At 37.1% G+C, this 11,314-nt stretch overlaps 1 non-coding gene across 1 annotated transcript; it reads right to left on the bottom strand.

Moving 5' to 3' along the window:
* Window positions 1–9,474: 9,474 nt before the first annotated feature.
* trnas-uga lies at window positions 9,475–9,556 on the bottom strand. The gene has a single exon. It is a non-coding gene; the product is annotated as a tRNA-Ser (tRNA).
* Between the last annotated feature and the right edge of the window lie 1,758 nt (window positions 9,557–11,314).

The raw sequence follows: 11,314 nt of genomic DNA, 5'->3' as shown, positions 1-11,314 counted from the left end.
TCCAACGTATAGGAGTCCCAATCAAAATCCACTAGAACAAACCACATAAGAGAAAAATACGTCAAAAACCAGAGCAAAAATCCCAGAAAACATACTACTTACGAGACCCACCAAAATTTACCAGAGTGCATTTAGAATGAATTGCACTGGACTTCAAACCCAAATTCAAAAAGGGTTGGGGGTCCATCCACAAAATGCAAGGAACATGAGAGAACTACAAGATAAATAGATACTACATAATAACCAAATAGAAAAAAAAATACAGAATATGCATAATTAAACAAATAAAGGAACAGAACAATATAATAAAAGAATATAACAACAATATGATAAAAATCAAAAGGAAAAAATGAACAATATTGGATATAAAACAAGGAAAACAAAAAGCACATTAAACACGATGGCTTGACCATAACAAATTAAACACAAACATTCAATAATAAAATACAAAGACAAGGATAATATAATCAAAAACTAAAACAATATTTAAAAGAAAAACAAATGATTTAATAAAAAGAAAAGACACTTGGCCATATCATAACTATAACTGGACTTGTCCTGACATCTTGTTTCCAGTTCCACCTCACAACTGTCAGCACATGTGAACTGCTTGTCCTGATGCCATGCCTTCCCCACAGAGGCACAAATCGAATCTTAGCTTCCTGCTGGCTTTTTTCAAGAATTGTTTCTTCACACTAAGGTAGGAGGTTGGCCAAAGTGGATGCCTGTGTGCAACACCTGCACTCCCCCACCACATCTCACTATGGATGTGCCAGTACAGGACAACAACTACTGGAGACGTTTTTGTGACCGGAACAGCACAGTGGTGTAGTCACCTTAGAGCTCTAGGAAACTTGGTCCAAATCCAAGCTAGTCACGGTTATAGTTGAAAGTGTTCAGAAACATTTTATTATCTTCATGTACAATTTTGGAAACATTTTTTGATCTTCTTTAGGGATTTGGAACCTGAGGATTGTATATTTCTGGTTCAGCAGAAGGCAACAAGCTAGCATAAGAATAAAAGCAAGGGAAAAAGGATTCAAAATTGTTCTGCCATCCACTGTAACAGATAAAGTTCTATTGCTTTCAGGTAAGATGGACGAACTTTCTGCTCTCATAGCAGGTCATGGCACATACAGGCACACTGAAACTTTTTTAATCCTGAATGGATTTCATCTTATTTGAGTAGAAAGAGACCCAGTGCAGTGTGGGAAAAAGGCAGAAGTAGGACTGTTCATCGCTGTGCATGAGGTATGATGTTTTGGGGCTGCTTTTTTTTCTCATTTACATCTTCCCAATAGGTAATTTCTTTCGACACCATGGTATTAATTTCATTGTTATGCTGATATCAAACAGCTGTATCTATCCATTCACTAAATGCACTTCTGTTTTCCCTTCAAATACTCTTATGGTATGTCTACAAGACATGAAGTCATGGATGACTTACAATTTTCTCCAGTTAAACAGCAATAAAAAGTTACACTAATAGTAAAAACTTTGGGAAGGAAAGTAGCTGATGGACCAGAACACTGAAAAATCATAAAGAATGCCAAGGCTCTTTAAGGGCTGAAGGACCACCAGGTAAGTCTGACAAATAAGACGAGGCCATTACATCCATTCCTCACTTGTTTGGTTGATTATTTTCTGAGTTGTCCTGATATCTCATCCAGATACTTTCTAAAATTTGTCAAGGTTTCCAACCTCGTGACTCAGTAATTTTCCACAGATTTCAATGACTCTTTTTCTGAAGTAGTCCCTGCTGTCTGTCTTAAATGCACTTTATCCTTACTTTCTCAACACCTTTAGTTCAGGATTCTTGTAGTAACTCTTTTATTTGCCCCTTTCAATTGTAGTTTGGAGGTGGTTGATTGGCAAAGATAAAGTCACCATCAAAAAATCCATAGTTTAGGACATCTTTGTATCTACACACCATCCCCACAGTAAAGCATGGTGGTGGCAGCATCAGCCTGGAGGGATGCCTCTCTGCTGCGTGCCTTGAAAGGTTTGTAAGCAGAACATGAATACAGTAAAATACATGAAAATCTGGAGGAAACCTGATGGGGTTGGCAAGAGATCAGTTCAGCTTTCGGCAAGACGACGACACAAAGCATAAAGCCTGCCAAAGCTACTCAGGAATGGCATAAAAATCAATGTTATTGTCCTGGAGTGGCAAAAAACAGTGCCCACATCTCAGTCCAAGTGAGAATTTTTAGGTGGACTTGAAAAAGGCTCTTCACTCATGGTCAACATGCAGCCTGACAGAGCTTGAGCAGTTTTGCAAAGAGGAATGGAGAAATGGTAGTGTGCAGATGTGATCAGACTCGAGGCTGTCATGCGTGCCAAGGTGCACCTATTAAATACTGACTTTGTAACGACCGACCCCTTTACCCAGCCGGCAGCTACACCTCCAAGACCTGTGGCCTGGATAATTTACTGAGAAATCTTACTATCAAGCCGTACCTCTACACAATTAAACTTTTCCCCACAATCGACGGTATAAATGCACGTACACAAAAGCAGAATGTAAAATTAAACGGAGTAAATGTATTAAATGAAACAAGACATGCCACAAAACAAATGCACATATAAATCTACCTCCACCCCAGCAACCTCAAGACAGCACCAAATATACATACAAAAACTCCTCCCTTGTCCCTGTAACATATAACACACACCACACAAGCAACAAAATGACTAATGAACAGAATGGTTGTGAATTTGAGTCCGAAAGTAAAAATGTCCTGATTACGGATGACTGAACTAGCGGCAATTGTGGTGTTTGATTTTCCCGGCGTTTGGAGCAACCTCACCGTGATTCCTCGGCGTATGGTGGATGATGAATCGACCCTGGGGTCTCAGCAGACGCAGGTTGAAAGACAGTCCTGATTAATGAAAAACAAACTGGAACAAAGCGCAATGAAATGAGACAGCAAGCAAGTTGAAGTAGTTGACAGAAAACACGGTTTCTCCCCTTCTTCTCTCTCCTTCCTCTTAAATAGTCAGTGACGGCAGTAATTGATTGATTAAGCACAGGTATTTTCCAGGTTTGCGGCTGTGGTCTCCTTCCATCATCCGTCCTCCTTTACGGGGACGGCATTAACTGATACACATACAAACAGCCAATGGGACAATGAAACGAGACACACTCAGAACTGACATTAAACACTAACTATGTGGCCCCGCTACAACTTGAACAGGGCAAATACATATTTGAGGAATTATTTTGTGTTTTATTTTTGGCATTAATTCAGTCCACTTTGTTTTCACTTTGACTTTGAAGAGTCTTTTTTGTTGATCAGTGTCAGAAATGCCAATCATATCCACTGTGATTCAATGCTCAATGATTAATTGTTCTACCATACCATACCATAACACACCACACTATTTTCTAATCCCACTTAATCCAGAGCAGGGTCAAGGGGATTCAATGTTGTTTACAGGGCCATCTTAACAGCATAAAAAGCCACCAGGCAAAGCAGTGCATTGAGGCCCCAGTTTTGATAGCAAATCGGAAACATACATGGACAACAGAAACACTGTGGGCCCCTACGGTCCTGGGACCCCTGGCCAGTGCCCACTGTGCCCATACATTAAGATGGCGCTGGACTTTATAACAATAAAATGTGAAAACTTCTTAAGGGTGAATGCTTTTTATTGCTTCTATATACACCTTTAAATCTCTCCTCAGATAAATTAGCATCACTGGTACAAAACAGACTGTTAAAAAAAAACAAAGGTGACAGGCCAGGTTACCCTGTGCTAAGCAACTTGCTCCAGCTACTTCTGCCGAATGTCCAGACTCTCTAAGCAAAGCTGAAAGTTGTAATCCCTGTGTGCATGTGTATGTCTGTATACATATAAAAATACAGTATATATATAACATACAATTAGCATATTCTATACTTACAATTAAAATGAGAATTGTACATTGTGCTCTGTGTCTGCACTCAGTGCTATATCGAAAAGTTGTCTTTATATATATTTACATTGTATATAGAGAGATCTAGGGAATGGCTGTAGCGGTATGCTTCTGCCAGAGAATTTTTTTCCTTTTCAGCATGGAAAGATTTTTTTTCCTTTCCTTTTCACATATGTAAAACATATACAAGGATGGTGCCACCATTATGGTAATTGCCTGGGGGGAGCGGGGGGGACCCAACCACACAGTTTAGCTGCCGAACAGTCGGTTGGTGGACTAATATTGTTAGCCTAAGGCACAAAATAACCTAGAATGTAAATAAATGGACTGACCCACCTGTCAGGGTGGAAGGCCTGCCCTACCTTACCCAGCCAGAAGGACATTGGAGGAAGCAGTAAGATGGATGAGCCAGAGATGTCTTGTAGTGTTTATGCTTGTCCCTGACACTTTGACTACAAACTCATCCATGTTAGGGGCATATATTTAGCGTAAAGATTTCAAAATTGCATGACACTGTTTTCTGCCAGCAGACAGCCATCCAGAAGCTAACAGCAGAGTTCTTATTGACATCCATTCCATTCATTTTTCAGTCCCACTTTATTCAGTTCAGGATCACAGGGAATCAGTAACTGAGAGTAATAAATAACTTTTAATTAGTGTTTAAATCCAGTTTGTAACAGAATTCCGACCTTAATTCAAACAATCCACTAAAATAACTTACTACTTAATATAGTGCCTTTTGCAACGTGCAGTAGTTAACATCATTCGGATATTTTTCGGAATAGTCTTTTTTTCCATTATAAATTCCCGACCATCTCAGGCTCTTTCTAACTAAATAATTTACATAGCATGAACCAAACACTGCAAGATTCTACCAAGAATTGAAAGCACGGGCCAATCGCGGCCCGTATCGGCTACCAAGAATTGACCAATCGCGCCCCGTTTCGGCTACCAAGAATTGGCCAATGACGGCTCGCTCTGCTACCAAGAATTGACGAATCACGACTACCAAAACTCGAAGAGGGCGGGCCAACCTCCGAGTCGGCACACAGACGCTTCGCGATTTGCGTTGCTTTTTGAACTGTCTAAAAATGTTACTCACTAGTGTCGGTTTGTGCAGATATATTTACGTTCACCTACACATGTTCTGAATGATTCTTTTAAACATTCTTGGTTAAGTTTAGTACATTTACTATATATTTGTGCAACACGTGTAAAGACAGATATAATAATGTATAAATACAGTATAATAAACATTGAATTGTATAATCATAGTTTAATTTTACAGAGTGAGCTTTAAAAATAATAATATGAAGTGCTCTATAATTATAAAAATACATAGAGAAAATCAACTATGTGTACATATTTCCTACAAAAGACCCTTGGGAAGTCTTTCTGGTATATTTCAATCAAAAAATTAATGATATTAGAAATAACATAATATATCTCCCCAACACTAAGGATCCTCCTAAACCCCAGCATCCTGTTATAAACAAATTAAACTCTTTCACTAGGATAGATTTACCTGATTTAAAGTAAATAATCTCTCAATTAAAACCCTCTACCTGCGTCCTTGACCCGATACCAACAAGGTTTTTCAAAGAAGTATCAGGCGTGCTAATTGATAATGTTCTGGACATAGTAAATTCGTCATTAGATACGGGGGTCTTCCCAGACTGTCTTAAGACTGCTGTAGTTAAACCCCTACTTAAGAAACATAATCTGGACTCCTCAGCTCTTGAAAATTTTAGACCCATCTCTAACCTGCCTTTCTTAAGTAAAGTTCTGGTGAAGGCAGTCATTATGCAGTTAAATGACCACCTAAATAAACATGCTATTCTTGATAAATTTCAGTCGGGTTTTAGAACAAATCACAGCACAGAAACTGCACTCGTTAAAGTAGTAAATGACTTGCGGGTAAATGCAGACAGAGGCCATTTATCTGTTCTCATCCTCTTAGATCTGAGTGCTGCATTTGACACCATTGATCACAACATTCTTAGAAATCGCCTTAGTCAATGGGTGGGCCTCTCTGGCAGTGTCTTAAATTGGTTTGAATCCTACCTGACAGGGAGAAAATATTTTGTTAGTTGTGGGAATTACAACTCGAAGACACATGATATCCAATATGGTGTTCCACAAGGCTCTATCCTGGGTCCGCTGCTCTTCTCAATCTACATGCTTCCGTTAGGTCAGATTATCTCAGGGCACAAAGTGAGCTACCACAGCTATGCTGATGACACACAGCTGTACTTATCAATAGCTCCTGATGACCCTGATTCTCTTGATTCACTAACAGAATGTCTGACTTGTATCTCAGAATGGATGAATAGTAATTTTCTCAAGTTAAATAAAGAGAAAACTGAAATTTTAGTGATCAGCAATAATGGATACAATGAGGCTATTAGAAATAAACTGGATACATTAGGATTAAAAGTCAAGACGGAGGTAAAAAGCTTAGGGGTGGTTGTTGACTGTAATCTGAATTTTAAATCACATATTAATCAGATCATTAGGACAGCATTTTTTCACTTAAGAAACATAAGTAAAGTTAGACCGCTTATATCACTGAAAGATGCTGAGAAATTAGTTCACGCGTTTGTTTTCAGTCGACTAGATTACTGTAACGCATTCCTCTCAGGACTACCCAAAAAAGATATAAATCGTTTGCAACTAGTGCAGAATGCAGCTGCTAGAATCCTAACTAGGAAAAGAAAATCCGAACACATCTCTCCAGTTTTAATGTCACTACACTGGTTACCTGTGTCATTCAGGATTGACTTTAAAATTCTGCTTATGGTTTATAAAGCCTTAAATAATCTCGCCCCATCTTATATATCGGAATGTCTGACACATTATATTCCAAATCGTAACCTCAGATCCTCAAATGAGTGTCTCCTTAGAATTCCAAGAACAAAAAGAAGTGGTGAGGCGGCCTTCTGCTGCTATGCACCTAAAATCTGGAATAGCCTGCCAATAGGAATTCACCAGGCTGATACGGTGGAACACTTTAAAACACTGCTGAGAACACATTACTTTAACATGGCCTTTTTATAACTTCATTTTTAATCTTAACTTAACTTAATCCTGATACTCTGTATGTTCAATCTCCTCAAAATAACTATTCATGGTGGCTCTAAAATCCGTACTGACCCCTACTCTCTTTTCTGTTTCTTTTTCCGGCACCACCACCTACTCAAAGCTTCATGATGCACCAACAATGATGGACGGATTAAAAGGCAGAAGTCTACGTGACCATCATCATCATCAAGCCCTTCCGTGAGAATCCTAAATCCAAAGAGGACTGTTTCATTTATGTTAGGTAGAATGCCCAGAGGGGACTGGGCGGTCTCATGGTCTGGAATCCCTACAGATTTTATTTTTTCTCCAGCCGTCTGGAGTTTTTTTTGTTTTTTCTGTCCCCCCGGCCATTGAACCTTACTCTTATTCGATATTAATGTTGATTTATTTTGTTTTATAATTGTGTCTTTCATTTTTCTATTCTTTAATATGTAAAGCACTTTGAGCTACTGTTTGTATGAAAATGTGCTATAGAAATAAATGTTGTTGTTGTTGTTGTTGTATATAAAGACCAATAATTGTTCATGAATTACTGCAGTACAAATTATATATATATATATATATATATACTGTGTATATATATATGTACCTGTAAAAACAAGAGACTGGTATGCTTTTTTTTAATACTTAACACTAAATTATTCTTATAGAGCAGACCTACACCTTTAATACTCAGATGATTCTACTCATGCTGTAGAATAGCATATATATTATAGATATATATATAGTTAATGATATATATACAGTATATTTATATATATATATATATATATATATATAAAAGTAGTGTGTATGCTTGTTTACTAGAACACATATAACTATTTTGCACTAAGTATATAAACATTTCCCTTTGCAATATTTTCAAATATTTAATTTTACCTACTTCAAGAATGTCAGTTTGTGCAGATATATTTACATTTACCTGCACATTTTTTTAATGATTTTTTAAACATTCTTGGTTAAGTTTATTACATTTATTAAATATTTGTGCAACACGTGTAAAGACAGATATAATAATCTATAAATATAATAAACATTGAATTGTATAATCAGTTCAATTTTACAGAGTGAGCTTTAAAAATAATAATATGAAGTGCTCTATAATTATAAAAATACAAATCATAGAAAGTGAAAAGATTTTTTTCTTGACTTTATCTTTGCCAATTTAAAAACTTTAAACTGAATTGTTTGGGCGAGTTCATTTTTATCTGAAAATGAAAAATCAACTATGTGTACATATTTCCTACAAAAGACCCTTGGAAAGTCTTTCTGGTATATAAAGACCAATAATTGTTCATGAATTACTGCAGTAAAATTTTATATATATATACTGTGTATACTGTATATGTACCTGTAAAAACAAGAGACTGGTATGCTTTTTTTTTAAATACTTAACACTAATTTCACAAATCATTCATATCAAGGCCAATATATAATAATAATAATACTCTATATTAACATTGATGTTATAAGTTATGCTTATAAAGTAGACCTACACCTTTAATACTCAGACGATGCTATACTGTATATATAAGTGGTGTGTATGCTGTTTACTAGAACACATAGTTATTTTGCACTAAGTATATAAACATTTCCCTTAGCAATATTTCCAAATATTTATTTTTACCTACTTCAAATTAATTGTCAGCATCAACTAGAATATATTACTTCCCAAATGTTATAAATACATACAAACACAAAGCTGTGCACTATTATTTATTCATTCTTATTGTGCTTTCATTTTTATTTTATCCTTCTTGATTATCTGTGCAGCCGTCTCAGACCACAGTAAAGGCACTATATAAGGAAGTGAAATGCATTATTATTTGTTATAATTCTGATTCAATAGAATGGGCGGGCACTTTGTTTAAGTGTGATTTTTAACTTTGCTTGTCTGTGTGTTCCTTGACAAATCATTCACTAAACAGTTTTCGTTTAATCAAAAAAGAAAAATAAACAAACTACAACTGCAATGTAGGATTCAAAGCACCGTTGGTTGAAGAGGAAGTTTTTTTTTTCCATTCGGCAATGTGCCTTGAGCGGGATTCTAACTCCCGTGCCTGCAATAATTTCTGGTAGATCGTCTCTCAAGAATTGCAGCAGAAAGTTATCAAAGAGACGGTATAAATGCTCGCGAACAAATTGAGAAGTGTACACTAACATAAAAGAGATAAAAGAGGCACATAGCTGGTTAGCCCTGTGACCTTTTGTCGTATGTTGCCAATGCTGACTGGAGCGGTTGTCTGTACATCCGGGTATCTTCTGTCGATTTCTAGAAATGTGTCCCTTTTCACCTGTCAGTGTCGCTTCTACCTACCGATTCAGTTATGAATTACAACGTTCAAGCTGCTAATGATGAGGATTTTATTTATTTTCAAACTTGGTGTTACTGACGGTAGGGGTCGCCTCGTTAGTATTTTTGTCTTTTTACAAAAAGGGAGTTCTGTAGCTAAAACATTGTGAAAACTTTTTTTCGCAGCGAGCAGGGTTCGAACCTGCGCGGGGAGACCCCATTGGATTTCAAGTCCAACGCCTTAACCACTCGGCCATCGCTGCTATTTGGCTGTTCAGTATTCTATTTACATTCGTATTTCAATACCGCATTCAATCGGTTCAGTTTATGAATGTTTGTAAAAGTATGTTTACTCTGTGAAAGTTTTATTTACTCTTATATTCAGGTCATTTCCTATTCTTCTGTTGGAAGAAAAACAATTATCTCCGAATGTTACTTTTCGTGGTATTTGTATTATAAGTGAAAACTAAAATTGCAATCCACAGAAAGGCCCACCTAAATAAAATCGCTGACTTGTGTAATTACAGAGCACGACGGGTCAAATAATTCAGTCAGGGCAGAAAAAAAAAATTGAATGATGACTGATCGAGACATGGTGATCGGCTACGTGTCATTTACCACGTTCGCTCAGTGCGCATTTATATAGCGCCACAAGATGGCGCGGTTCGCAAATATCTGCAATACGTGCATACAGAAGGCAATCTGTCAAATCGGGTAGGTTAGCAGATGAGGAAGTAGAACGGGTTGGCTTGTTTATTATTTGTTTTATCCTATATTTAAGGAATGTTAAACGTGTCTCTGAAAGGTATATTTCTGGTGTTTATGTGTATCTTTTTCAGTATTGGTTATTCTTTACAACCTGAGATCCTGGAATGGGAAAATCGGATACATAGTATATGCTATATGGAGGAAGGGAGGCTTAAAGTCGTGTGCCTGCACTCACTGGCCGTTAATACAGAGAACATGCCGTGATGCCAGTATATATTTAGGCACACAAACAGTACACTGCACGTCACAAAAAATGTTGCCATTATCCTACATACATTAGTGAGCTGTTTACGTGAGGGTATTCACAGCCTTTTCTTAATCCAAAAATAGGCACGTTTTAATAATTATAAAGGACAAACAAATATAATCCATTATTTCAAGTATCCACTTATAAGTGCCATTACTTATTGATATATATCAGTATGAAGATGAAGGCTGTCGAGTGACCTGAGACGTTAGGCGATTTTGGGCATTTGGTTTCATCGCGCTTACTTTCGTGCATTTGCCTCTTACGGGCATTTTGAAACTATGGACGCCGCGCGTTGCCAGGTGCGCCATGCAGTAGTTGAAATTGTGAGAAGCACCCAGGGATGAAGACGTTAAAAAACAATCTGGAAACTCGAGGAAGCTAACGAATTATATGGGAATGAAATTCTTGTTACAACGTCGAAGCTAATTTGCCCATTGCACTTTGCAAACGACCTGACTATATATGTATTAGAGTGCCCGGCTTACTATCATTAGCATCATTAAGTCTTCTGTTTTAGACAGATCGTGTGTTGTTTGTTTACTTAAATAAGAACAAACTGTGGGTTCTTTAAGTGAACTTTAATGCAATTCTAAACCATTACAGAAACACTGCAACTAAAGGTATAAGCAGGTAGTGACAGCAACTGCAATACTGCTTATGCTTCTTCTATATACAGTACTGTACAGTATATAGTTTCCCTATTATGTACTCTACTGCCCTCTACAGGATTACCATGCTTGTTTACATCATCACCACATCCCCTAAACAAATATATTGCATAATACACTGTACTAAATAAAGCTGGGCACTTCCTGCTAATATATATTGACATTACTTACACACATTTTAAATACAGGATTTTAGATTTTCAAATCCTATTTTACAAATTTAGTCGTTCAGCTGCTTTCATAATTGGAGTAGATCTTAGTACTGGTAATGGTGTTTGCTGAACTGTGCTAGGATCATCTGTCTCAGCTGGTCTGTTCGTGCTGTGGCTGTTTTA

The sequence above is a fragment of the Polypterus senegalus genome, chromosome 1 (assembly GCF_016835505.1).
Source record: "Polypterus senegalus isolate Bchr_013 chromosome 1, ASM1683550v1, whole genome shotgun sequence".
NCBI classification, from domain to species: domain Eukaryota; kingdom Metazoa; phylum Chordata; class Cladistia; order Polypteriformes; family Polypteridae; genus Polypterus; species Polypterus senegalus.
Note: the sequence above shows the minus strand (reverse complement) of the source record. Positions and strands in the feature narration are given on the sequence as shown.